The following is a 13228-nucleotide window of genomic DNA, read 5'->3' on the forward strand; positions in this document are numbered from 1 at the left end:
AAAGCAATAGAAAAGTTGGATGAAGAGTACAATAAAGGGACCAAAAATATTCAGAAAAAAGAACTAGAGGAGATATAGGGAAATCTCTGGTGAGTTCAGTTTAGGATTTTGTACTTTCACTGCAGTGGCCATGGGTATAATCCCTCACTGGGGAACTAAGATCCCATAAGCTGTGCTGGATGGCCAAAAAAATAAATATTAAGAGATATCATCCATAGAATATTTTAAATATATTTAGAGAAGAGGAAACTGAGGATTTGAGAATTTGTATTACTTTTTCAAGATACTAAAGCTATTTAGAGATAAAGCTGTTATGAAAAACTTGTTTCCTAAAAATTATTTGAAGCACTGTTTAATAAATTCCAAAATATAGAGGCAGGAAAATAAAATACTGAGGATTCATATAATGATTCAGATTTAGAAACAATATAACACAGAATTAGTGAATTCTGACAAATTATTAGGTAGGAGTAGATAGTTCAGCATTACTCATATAGATGGAGTATTTAATCCTTTCCATGAGATTATCCAAATATAATAATTTCCTATCTATGTGAAGTATAACTATTAAGATTAATTTATAAAATAAATCAAGAACCAGAGAATAAGAAAAATGTTCTGTGAACCAGCAGATACTATGAACGCATAACACCCAGCACCCTGATTCATAGGACACACAGCTAATCCTGATTATTCTTCCTTTACATATGACCATAGAACTTCACACAGGTTCCAGAGCACATCAATATCAGTTCAGTCACTCAGTCGTGTTCGAATCTTTGCGATCCCGTGGACTGCAGCACTCCAGGCTTTCCTGTCCACCACCAACCCCTGGAGCTTACTCAAACTCATGTCCATTGAGCGGTGATGCCATCCAACCATCTCATCCTCTGTCATCCCCTTCTCCTCCTGCCTTCAATCTTTCCCAGCATTGGGGTCTTTTCCAATGAGTCAGATCTTTGCATTAGGTGGCTAAAGTATAGGAGTTTCAGCTTCAGCATCAATCCTTCCAATGAATATTCCTTGATGTACTCCTTTCCCAATTTGGAACCAGTCTGTTGTTCCATGTCCAGTTCTAACTGGACCTGCATACAGATTTCTCAGGAGGCAGGTAAGGTGGTCTGGTACTCCCATCACTTGAAGATTTTTCCACAGTTTTCTGTGATCCACACAATCAAAGGCTTTGGTGTAGTCAATAAAGCAGAAGTAGATGTTTTTCTGGAACTCTCTTGCTTTTTTGATGATCCAATGGATGTTGGCAATTTAATCTCTGGTTCCTCTGCCTTTTCTAAATCCAGCTTGAACATCTGGAAGTTCATGGTTCATGTACTGTTGAAGCATGGCTTGGAGAATTTTGAGTGCTATTTTACTAGCATGTGAGATGAGTGCAATCGTGTGGGTGTTTGAACATTCTTTGGCATTGCCTTTCTTTGGCATGAAAACTGACCTTTTCCAGTCCTGTGGCCACTGCTGAGGTTTCCAAATTTGCTGGCATATTGAGTGCAGTACTTTCACAGCATCATCTTTTAAGATTTGAAATAGCTCAACTGGAATTCCATCACCTCCACTAACTTTGTTAGTAGTGATGCTTTCTAAGGCCCACTTGACTTTGCATTCCAGGCTGTCTGGCTCTAGGTGAGTGATCACATCATCGTGGTTATCTGGGTCATGAAGATCTTTTTTATATCGTTCTGTGTATTCTTGCCACCTCTTCTTAATATCTTCTGCTTTGTTACTGCTACTGCTAAGTCACTTCAGTCATGTTCGACTCTGTGTGACCCCATAGACGTCAGCCCACCAGGTTCTCCTGCTCCTGGGATTCTCCAGGCAAGAACACTGGAGTGGGATGCCATTTCCTTCTCCAATGCATGAAAGTGAAAAAGTGAAAGTAAAGTCGCTCAGTCGTGTCCAACTCTTCGCGACCCCATGGACTGCAGCCTAACAGGCTCCTCCATCCATGGGATTTTCCAGGCAAGAGTACTGGAGTGGGGTGCCATTGCCTTCTCCTCTGCTTTGTTAGGTCCATATAATTTCTGTCCTTTATTGTGCCCATCTTTGCATGAAATGTTCCCTTGATATCTCTAATTTGCTTGAAGATCTCTCTAGTCTTTCCCATTCTATTGTTTTCCTCTATTTCTTTGCATTAATCACTGAGGAAGGCTTTCTTATCTCTCCTTGCTATTGAGCACATACTACATGCTAGACCAGTATTTTTCAACCTTCATATTATTGATATTTTGAACGGAAGAATTCTTTGTTGTGGGAGTTTTCCTAATGTGTTGTAGGATGTTTAGCAGCATCCCTGGCCTCTACCATGAAGATGGTAGTAGCACCAACTGCACAGCTTTTAGAATCAAAAATGTCTCAAGAAATTTCCCAATTTCTCCTGAGGCAGGGGGTTGCAAAATCATCTCATATTTAGAATGACTGCGCTAGAAGACTTGAAAGGTCACACAATGAAAAAAGATGTAGATGTTGTGGTTCCTGCTTGTAATCAGATCATAAATGTGAAAGGACATATGACTACACTTTGTCATGAAAGTAATTTCCCCACTCCATAATTTCATCCTTCCTACTCTCCCACACCATTTCTTATCTACTTAATAACCCTCTTTTATATCTGAAGCAAAACATTATTTGATTTTATCAGAATCTAGGACCCAGTCAGTTCTTGAATGCCTTTAAATTCAAATGTCTCTTTTCCACCTTAAATTTCAAGGAAATCACTAGTTCACTTTTTATACATATACCCAAATCCCCTACTTGTCTCTGATTTTACTATACTGTCTTACCTAAATCATATCACAGATTAATCCAAATTCTACCTTCTGCCTCTGTGAATGTAGCTGAGAAAAATAATACTCAACATGACAATTGTTCTCACTATAAAATAAAGTTCAGCAGTCACCTTACATGTCTATCCCCACTTTCTTAGACTGTTATTTAACATTCAAAGCAACAGCACTTCTACATATGCCTTCCACTGATTTCCAATTGCTCTTAGGTTAAAATCCAAAACTCATTAAAATGACCTAAATGCCTTACATCATTAGGTGTTTCTTTGTTCTATATATTCTCCTTCTGACTCCTGCTCTGTCTGCTGGCCTCTCGCTATTCATTGAGCGGAATAGGTGAGCTGACACCTGAGAGCTGCCCATTGGTTGTTCCTCAGTCTGGGATTCTTTCCCCACATAAATGCATGGACCATTCCCCACTCTACACTTTTGTCTCTACTTACTTTTTCTGTAGGTTTTTCCTGGCCATGTTACCCTAGAACTAATCACCTGGCATTATAGAGGGATAATTGAACTATAGAATGTGATACCCAACAGGTATTTATTTATTGTGTTCTAGAGGCTGGGAAGTCCAAAACCAGGGGGCAGCATAGTTGGCTTCTGTTGTACAGGCCTTCTTACTGGCTTGCAGACAGATGTCTTCCTCCTGTATCTGCACATGGTGGAGAGGAAAATCCCTGGAGTCTCTATTTCTTCTAATATGAGCATTAATCCATCATAGGTTTTCCACACTATGACCTCACCTAAACCTCAGTGGTAGCGCTAGTGGTCAGGGACCTGCCTGCCAAAGCAGGGGACATAAAGACGCTGGTTCGATCCCTGGGTTGGGAAGATCCCTTGGAGAAGGGAATGGCAACCCATTCCAGTATTCTTGCCTAGAGAATCCCATGGACAGAGGAGCCTGGCATGCTACAGTCTATAGGGACGCAAAGGGTTGGACACAGCTAAAGCAAATTAGTATGCAAATCTCAGTACCTCTCATAATGCTCAACTCCAAATAGAACAGATTGCAGGGTAAGGTTTCAATATATGAATTTAGAGCAACACAAACACTCAGTCAAAAACATAAGGTAACCTGCTTAAAGGCAAGAATAGGAGATTATCTTTTTGTATATTTCCAATACCCAGAAGGTTTGTGTTATCTAGTAGGTCATCATATGTTGTTCTGTATTTGTCAGCTGCAGTACTTTTCATTTCAACAATCCACATAGGAATATACACACAAAAAAATTTTTTTAGTTTATTTTTTAGCTAAACTGTTTTTAAAAAATTTGTAACAAATTGTAGGCCATGCTTTAGTGTAGGAGAAATATAGAAAAAGGAGGAGAATGAAGGAGGAGGAAGAGGGGAAAGAATAAGAACAAAAGGAGAAGTAAGAGGAGAGGGAATTCCAGCATAAATATCACCATAAATACCCATTCACAGGTCATGTTCTTATTCCCCTAATTTAATGTCACACCTGTGATACAGTAGCATCTCTTACTCAGTTTTTTTCTTGTAAATAAAAGATCTTGGCATTTTCAAACAATATGGTGGTTGGTTATAGAGAATATATGTCTGTCTCTCTCACTTATAAAGTATCAGGACATATTCTGGTTCCTCAGTCTTCTAAAACGACCTACCGTTCCTGGAGGTTGAAGCCATAAGTCACACATGAGGGCTACTCCCGTGTTTATTTATTATTTTTTTTTTTAGAGTATTTCTTTTTTTTTTTTTTTTTCTCTAATTTTATTTTATTTTTAAACTTTACATAATTGTATTAGTTTTGCCAAACATCAAAATGAATCCGCCACAGGTATACATGTGCTCCCCATCCCGAACCCTCCTCCCTCCTCCCTCCCCATACCATCCCTCTGGGCCGTCCCAGTGCACCAGCCCCCAGCATCCAGCATCATGCATCGAACCTGGACTGGCAACTCGTTTCCTACATGATATTTTACATGTTTCATTGCCATTCTCCCAAATCTTCCCACCCTCTCCCTCTCCCACAGAGTCCATAAGACTGTTCTATACATCAGTGTCTCTTTTGCTGTCTCGTACACCGGGTTATTGTTACCATCTTTCTAAATTCCATATATATGCGTTAGTATACTGTATTTATGTTTTTCCTTCTGGCTTACTTCACTCTGTATAATAGGCTCCAGTTTCATCCACCTAATTAGAACTGATTCAAATGTATTCTTTTTAATGGCTGAGTAATACTCCATTGTGTATATGTACCACAGCTTTCTTATCCATTCATCTGCTGATGGACATCTAGGTTGCTTCCATGTCTTGGCTATTATAAACAGTGCTGCGATGAACATTGGGGTACACGTGTCTCTTTCCCTTCTGGTTTCCTCAGTGTGTATGCCCAGCAGTGGGGTTGCTGGATCATAAGGCAGTTCTATTTCCAGTTTTTTAAGGTCCAATATTCTGAGTTCCTACTGTCATACACAATGCCCACACTTCCTACCACATCAAAGCAGAAAATGCTGAGTGGAATAAAGCCTCCATTTTGGTGTCACAAACTAAAATATGGGTGAGTCAAATTTAATTGTAAACTTTAAATGTGTTTTGCAATCTATCAATTTTTATAAACTGAAGTTTGTGTTTGTTACTGTTGTTGTTTGGTAGGGCCTTTAGAATATTAGTTCACTTTTTGTTCTCTAGGCCATGAGTGTCATAATTCAACTAGAATAGTGCCTAAGAACATAACTTAAAAGAATCAAAAAGACATAAATGGAGAAGTTGGGGAGTAAGCAGTAAGGAAAGGAGAGAGAACGAAAAAAGGAAGATAAAAAGAAAATCCCTTGACAATTCCAAAATGAATAAAGGAGGACTTATTTTAAAGATCAGACTTATCAGTGATTCCTAACCTATATATCTTTTTTTCTATTGAGAGTATACTAGAGACTGGATTTGTTTTTTGCATTTGAGAAGAGACCTCATATATACCTGAAGAATAGACAACAATGAAATAGAGAAAGAATTGCTTAAATTGAATTGGATTTTAATGCTTTATTTACCTTAAAAAAGGATTTGTATCATTTTATATGCTGTTATTGCTGCTGCTGAATCACTTCAGTCATGTCTGACTCTGTGCAAGACTGCCCTCTGCCAGGCTCCTCTAACTATGGGATTCTCTAGGCATGACTACTAGAGTGGGTTGCCATGTCCTCCTCCAGGGGATCTTCCTGGCTGAGGGAGCAAAGCCAGGTCTCCTGCATTGGGAGGCCCACCTTATATGTTACCTAGTATATAACATTAATGTCTAGTGGGGATGGTCAAATATAGCATAGAAAACTCACGTAATAAATATTTCCTGTGATATAGAGCTAAACCTTAATTCCTGTTATAAACCTCAATTCCTGATATAAAGCTAAACCTTAAAGGGTCCGGTCAAGAGACAAATATACATTAGTCTATTATGTGGTTTCTCAAACTTTAAGATACACAATCACCTGGAGATACTGTTAAAATGGTATTTCCAAAACATCTCCAAGATTCTGTTTCAATACTTCTGTAAAGAAAACTAATAAATTTGCATTTCCGACAAACTCTCAGGTAATGCTGATTCTGATCATCCCACATACCACATTTTGAATGTATGGTGGCTCACATGGTAAACAATTTGCCTGCAATGCTGGAGACCCAGGTTCAATCCCCAAGTCATGTAGATCCCCTGGAGAAGGGAATGGCAACCCACTTCAGTATTCTTGCCTGGAGAATTCCATAAACAGAGGAACCGGGCAGGCTACAGTCCATGGGGTCCCAAAGAGTTGGACATGGCTGAGCAACTAAAAAAAAAACAAGGATATTAATTAATATGCTAATTTTCCACTAAGGATAAATGAGCTCCTAAGACTCAAAGGAAGTAAATTCATTCAAGATATATGCATCTACTTACTATGAGAGATAGAAAGTACTGAGCTTCATGGTCATTTGACTTTATATGGCAGAACCAATACAATATTGTAAAGTTTAAAAAAATAAAATAAAAAATAAATAAATAAAATTAATAATTATTTTATCAAATAATACCCCATAGGATTACCAATTTTTAAAAGTAGTTGACTTGAAGACTTAAAATATTCTAAGTCAGTAGAAAAAAAGTACAATTTAGTAATTTGTAGGAAACACACTTGAAATAACTCCATTTCATTATGTCAGTTATCACCATTTATTAGAGAGCACATCAAGTTTTAATTAGATGATTTTATTTTTGGTATATACTTATTTCAACTTGGGCACATATCTGTTGAAATAGGATAGATGGTGTTCTACAGAAACATTTTTGCCATTCTATTTATTTCTACACTTGACTTATGCTAACACACTTTGCCTTTGTCTTATTCACACTTGTCTAGACTAACGGGGATTAACATTTAATGGGTCCACTGGTTTCCTGGCCATTCGCTTCACAAATTTCTTTTGTAAATCACCCTGTTAAGTTTATTTTTAGTGTCTATGGGGACAGACTTTAGGAAGTATTTTCAGTTCTATAATAAGATCTCATAACTGATGTAATTACAAAAACAAATGAAGGATTTCAAGGTATTTAAACACAGCAGTTTTCTAGCAAAGAACATCTCCTGAAGCATCAGAATTTCATCTTTCATGACTGGTGAGTCTCATTTTTGGGAAAAAGTTAACATATTCATGTGTAATATAGTATAATGTCATTTGCAATTTTTTGATTGCTAAAATGAATTGGAAACCATTTATAAACTGTATGCTATTTATTGATAATTTTGCAAATAAAAACAATTTCAGTAAATGATATTTGGGATCATAATTAAGGCAGTGTTTAAGAGAGGTTTAGGAGGTAGATTGTTGCTTGTCATTCTACCTCCTAAACCTCTCTTATAACTATATATATATATAAAACAGCAATCTAAATGGTCAGCCTAACACATTTTTTTGTCCTTCTTGCAGACTGAACTATTCACTTTCATCCTCTCTCATTTTTGTTTCTCTGCAGACCACCCACACTCTACTTACCCACTTGCTCTATATTATGTAACACAACTTATGTTTTTACTTTCTTAAATATCTCCATTCTCTTGGTCTGTTTAAGATGTTCATTTTCTGTGTGTTTATAGCTTTTAAGTGAAGTCACTCAGTCATGTCTAACTCTCTGTGACCCCCATGGACTGTAGCCTACCAGGCTCCTCCATCCATGGGATTTTCTAGGCAAAAGTACTGGAGTGGGTTGCCATTTCCTTCTCCAGAGGATCTTCCTGACCCAGGGATCGAACCCAGGTCTTCCGCATTGTAGGCAGACGGTCTATCATCTGAGCCATCAAGGAAGCCCTCATAGCACTTTAGTATTTCCAAATCAAAATGCTTACCTTTATTTATCAAGATCCCTATTGGTTTCTAAGCTCCATGATGTCAAGAAATGTGTTTATGTGTTTCAATTGTCCTTGCATTTCTAGTCTGTTTCACTAGGCTTTGGAACATAATTTGATGTGTAAATGAAATGTTTGGTGTGTAAATGAAAGAGTGAATGTGCTACTGATTTTTCACATATGCTTTCACAGGACTCCACCAAATATGAAGATCTTTATCTTTGTCTTCATTATGGCTCTCATCCTAGCCATGATTGTAAGTATACTGGGAATTTTGAAGAATATGTTTTCAAAATTAGCCAGTGTCTTGTTTCATGTGTTTTGGTCTATATGTGCCAGTTCAGGAGACATCAGAGACGTGGGTTCAATCCCTGAGTCAGGAAGATCCCCTGGAAGAGGGCATGGCAACACACTTCCGTATTCTTGCCTAGAGAATGCCATGGATGGAGGAGCCTGGCAGGCTACAGTCCATAGGGTCACAAAGAGTCAGAAATGACTGAAGTGATTTAGTATGCATGCACGTGCATTTACCTGAACAATGCTTTAGAAATTTTAATGAATATTTTAAATGAATATTTTCCTTAAATTGTACTACATAAATTCATGAAGAACTTAGAATATATCTTTAATATACACACATATAGTGTCACATCCATACACAAACACTAAACACACAGAGACATAAAAGTGTAATAATCTTAGTGTGAAAATTAACTTTTTTAAATAACCTCATAAAAATGTGAGTCTGAGGTGCTAATAAAGACATTTAAATACTAAAAACTCTAAATCTATGAAATGTCAGGGCTTCCCTGTAGTGTCATTAACTGCTTTGGGTCACTAGGCAAAACTCACCTCTCTGAATTGCTCTCATCTTCCTCTAAATTTGTTTCTCCTTCTGTGAAAGCAGTGGTAACTTTCACTTTGATATTCTTTATGTCTAGTTACTGAGATACTCTTCAAGAAATAAGATGACTTCTATTAATCCAACAAGTTGTCATGGATCTTTCAAAAACAAATTGGTTATTTATATCACAGTAACAGATTATTTTTTTTATAAAATAATAGAAGTAGACAATTTTTTTAAAGTAAGAAGGAAATAGAAAATAAACTTTATATCAGACCCTATCATCATAACTAATATATGAATGTAAATAACTTTTGAGCTACTTGAACATATCCACATAAAAAACATTTGATTTGAGGAAATCTAAACCTTAATTTTCAATTTTATTCTCCAATTCACAGTGATACATTTGTCTCACTTTCAGCAAAAAAGAAATTGTTCCAGAGTGAATCTCTATTTGAATGTAGCAAATTAATAATAGTAAAAGTTTTCTCTTCATATTTCTTCTCATATTAAAGATGTTGTTCAACTAAAAAAAAAAAAATTTTTAGTGTATCAATTATCCAAAACTTTACCTCTTGTTTAATCAGAATTGTGGCAGCTAAATATATGTTTACACTCAATTTATAACAGAGAAATTAAAATGTTAACTATTTTCTTCTTTTCTTTTTTCCCAGAGAGCTGATTCATCTGAAGAGGTAAGACACTTTCCTTCACTGGAATATTTGAAAATGAAACATGTATTACAATGTTAATCTGTTCTTTACCTTAACAGAAACGTCACAGGAAACGGAAAAAACATCATGTATGTATTCCTCTGATAATGTGGTATAGTATAAGAATATTTTTTACTCAGAATATTTATTCTATAAGAGAATACATATTTATCTTTGAAATATATCTACACAATGATTAGCTTATGTGTCCATTGAATTATCTTTTTATGATACACTAGGTAAAGACCCCAAAGACTTGTGTGCTGTTACTGTTTACATAGAAACCTATAATGCCACCCTGATAAAGCCAGTTATTTTCTAAGAAAAGTTATTTCTGTTTGGTAAATAATTGCCTTCCTCTGAAGAATACTGAAATTCTAATTATACTAAGTACAATATACACCTAAAGGACCATAGAGGCTGCTAAAGAACATATATTATGTGGTCAGTTTCCATTTTCTGATTTCTTTTGGGAGGTAATGTATGTTAATTGACCAAGTTAAAGAAGAGAGACAATTTCATTTATTTAACATTTTTCTTAATGATATGTATCACTGGTGTCTCATATTATTTTGACATGTCTAATCAGGTTGATAGGTCTCCAGAATTCTTACTAATACAGTAAGTACTGCTACTGCTACTGCTAAGTTGCTTCAGTCATGTCCAACTCTGTGCGACCCCATAGACAGCAGCGCACCAGGCTCCCCTGCCCCTGGGATTCTCCAGGCAAGGATACTGGAGTGGGTTGCCATTTCAGATAAATTCAAATAGCTTCAAAAAAAAAAAAAAGATGCAGAAGGAGAGATGGAATACATCAACAAAAGTGAATAGTAGGAATGTAGAAGTTTCAAGAGACAGTATCTCATTTACAAGTAAAGAATGAGATGTAGCAAGGCCACCTAAACTGAGTTAGTAAATTCCTCCTCCCTGGATTTAAGAATGAACAAAGAAGGAATTTGAAGGTTGTAATGTAAATAGTATTGAACCATTTGTGAGTGGTTGGCTATACTCAATGGCTCCATGTATAAGACAACAAAATTGCTGATAAATAGTAAAAATATAAACGAATTGTTGTTCTTTTAGTACTTTAAAACCATTATTCTTTTTTTAAAGAAGTGAAACCTATCTAAAAGTTTGAAAAAACAATCGTATAGGTAATATATAAGGTCTTACCAACATTAATAACCTATTTTTCATGGAAATTATTGTAAATTATTTGCACTGTCATTGTCTCATTCTCTATAATTTCCTCCTTCCTTTTGTTTGTATACAGAGAGGATATTTTCAACAATACCAGCCATATCAATGATATCCACTAAATTATCCTCCTGTGTATCCATTTCCTTAAAATGCTGCTTAGTAACTACAGGACATGATTAGAGAGGTAAGCCAGGTCTAATAACATTTAATTTTCTCCAAAAGTATCAATGATGACAGTTAAAAACAAAGAAAAACATAAGACATCAAACCAAAAGAAGCACATTTGAGAAATGCAGCCTAGTGTAGGTCCTAAATTGTATGTATTTATCTAAATATTTCAAAAAGTAAACATCTATCTAGGATGGTAAAGAGGTGGGCTATGGTGACCAGAACGCCTTGTGGTTGTAGGCTATTCCTGACGGTTTCACAACCTTGAACTTTTCCTAATCTTTTCTAAACTTTAATTTTCCCATGGACAAAATAGGTATTACAATAATTCTTTTTTCTAGGGGGTGGGGCAGTATAGCTTTTTTACACTGCTGTGTCAGTTTCTGCTTTACAACAAAGTGAATAATCCACATATACTCTTTTTTGGACTTCTCTCCCAGTTAGAACATCACAGAGCACGGAGTAGACTTCCCTGTGTTATACAGTAGATTCTTATTGGTTATTTATTTTACACATAGTATACTAATTGTGCTTGATCATTCGATCATGTCCAACTCTTTGTGACTCATTGGACGGTAGCCGGAAGTTTCTCTGTCCGTGGGATTTTTCAGTCAAGAATACTGGAGTAGTTGCCATTTCCTTCTCCAGGGGATCTTCTTGACCCAGGGATTGGACCCATGTCTCCTGTGTCTCCTGCGTTGCAGGCAGATTCTTTACTTACTTAGCCATCGGGGAAGCTCTACACATAGTAGTATACCCATCAACTCCAATCTTCCAATTCATCCTTCCCCCACTTTCTCCCTTGTTATCCATGCATATGTGCTTTATGTCTGTGTCTCTATTTATGCTTTGCAAATAAAATAATCTGTATCATTTTTCCAGATTCCACATATATGCATTCATAAATGATATTTGTTTTTCTCTTTTTGACTTACTTTACTCTGTACAACAGTCTATATGTCCATCCGTATCTCTGAAAATGATGTAACTTATTCCTTTTTATGGCTTAGCTTCATTTCATTGGCTGCTATGCCACTGACTTTCACTCAAATTGAATTCCTTCTTGCCGTTAATGACAGGACAAAAACATTTACTTGACTTCCTAGGTATAGATGATAGCTAAAGACATTTGAAAAAGGAAGGATGCATTAAAAATATCATTTGGGAAAGATATCTTTGGATGAGGTGTATAAGCCATGTTTAAGCAGAAGGGCGAGGGGTTGAATTAGGTTGGTGATAGAAAACAAACAGAAAAAGACTTTTCTTTCTAGGGTAAAGTGAGAAATGTAAAGGTTGGCAGAAACTTTTAGGGGAAATTGGGTAGCCGGAAGGAAGTGATCAGCCAGGTCTGACGGAAAAAGTGTCCACTCTGGTCAGCCGATACTCGTGATAATTTGATAAGAGGACACATTCTACCATTTAGTGCCTTTCCACAGTTGGGGGCAAGCAGACATCAGGGCACCTTGGAAGGCAGGAAGGGAGGGGATAACAAATGGGCAATTCTGAACACTTGGTCAGGTACAAATGAGTATACATTAATATAACTCAAAAATAAAAAAGCATAATGGTATTATTAATGACTTTATCTGTAGTTCAAATTTAATATAGTGTTTTCTCTTTATCCACAGATTTTTCACAATGATTTTTCCTACTCTTTCTGTTGTGTTGAAAACCATCTTTCAAATGAATAAAACAAAGAAAAAAAAATCAGTCAAGTAGTTGCACAACACATACTTGGAATCAAATATCAATATTTTAAAACATAATAATGATAGTCTCTGAACTATGTAATTGGTTTCTACTTTCTTTTCTCTGTCACTTACCATGCATGCTTAATAAATTGATCTATCAAGCATATACTAGGTATCCTGTTGTATTTTGTCCAAGCACTGTGATAGAAAAGTACAAAAATCACTTAATTGAGTAAGAGTTTGGGGATAAGTATATATCCATGAAGGCATCACCTCCATCAACTCCATAAACATATCCATCATCAGGAAATATTTCCACCCACATCCTTTATTATTATTTTATGTCGTTGTGGGTATAAGAACACACAATAGATCCCTCTTAGCAAATCTTAAAGATAAAATACAGCATTGTCTTCTAGGTATTACATTATTCAGTAGGTATTCAGGACTTACTTATCTTGTGTGACTGAAACTTTATATC

The 13228-nt window shown here is 36.2% G+C and overlaps 1 long non-coding RNA gene across 1 annotated transcript; it reads left to right on the forward strand.

Annotated features, from left to right (window-relative positions):
* Positions 1–7316: 7316 nt before the first annotated feature.
* LOC109560165 (uncharacterized) lies at positions 7317–12913 on the forward strand. Its single transcript, XR_011567040.1, has 6 exons — positions 7317–7401; positions 8321–8384; positions 9650–9670; positions 9748–9777; positions 10962–11072; positions 12685–12913. It is a non-coding gene; the product is annotated as an uncharacterized lncRNA (long non-coding RNA).
* Positions 12914–13228: the final 315 nt, after the last annotated feature.

The sequence above is a fragment of the Bos indicus genome, chromosome 6 (genome assembly GCF_029378745.1).
Source record: "Bos indicus isolate NIAB-ARS_2022 breed Sahiwal x Tharparkar chromosome 6, NIAB-ARS_B.indTharparkar_mat_pri_1.0, whole genome shotgun sequence".
Classification (NCBI taxonomy): Eukaryota; Metazoa; Chordata; class Mammalia; order Artiodactyla; family Bovidae; genus Bos; species Bos indicus.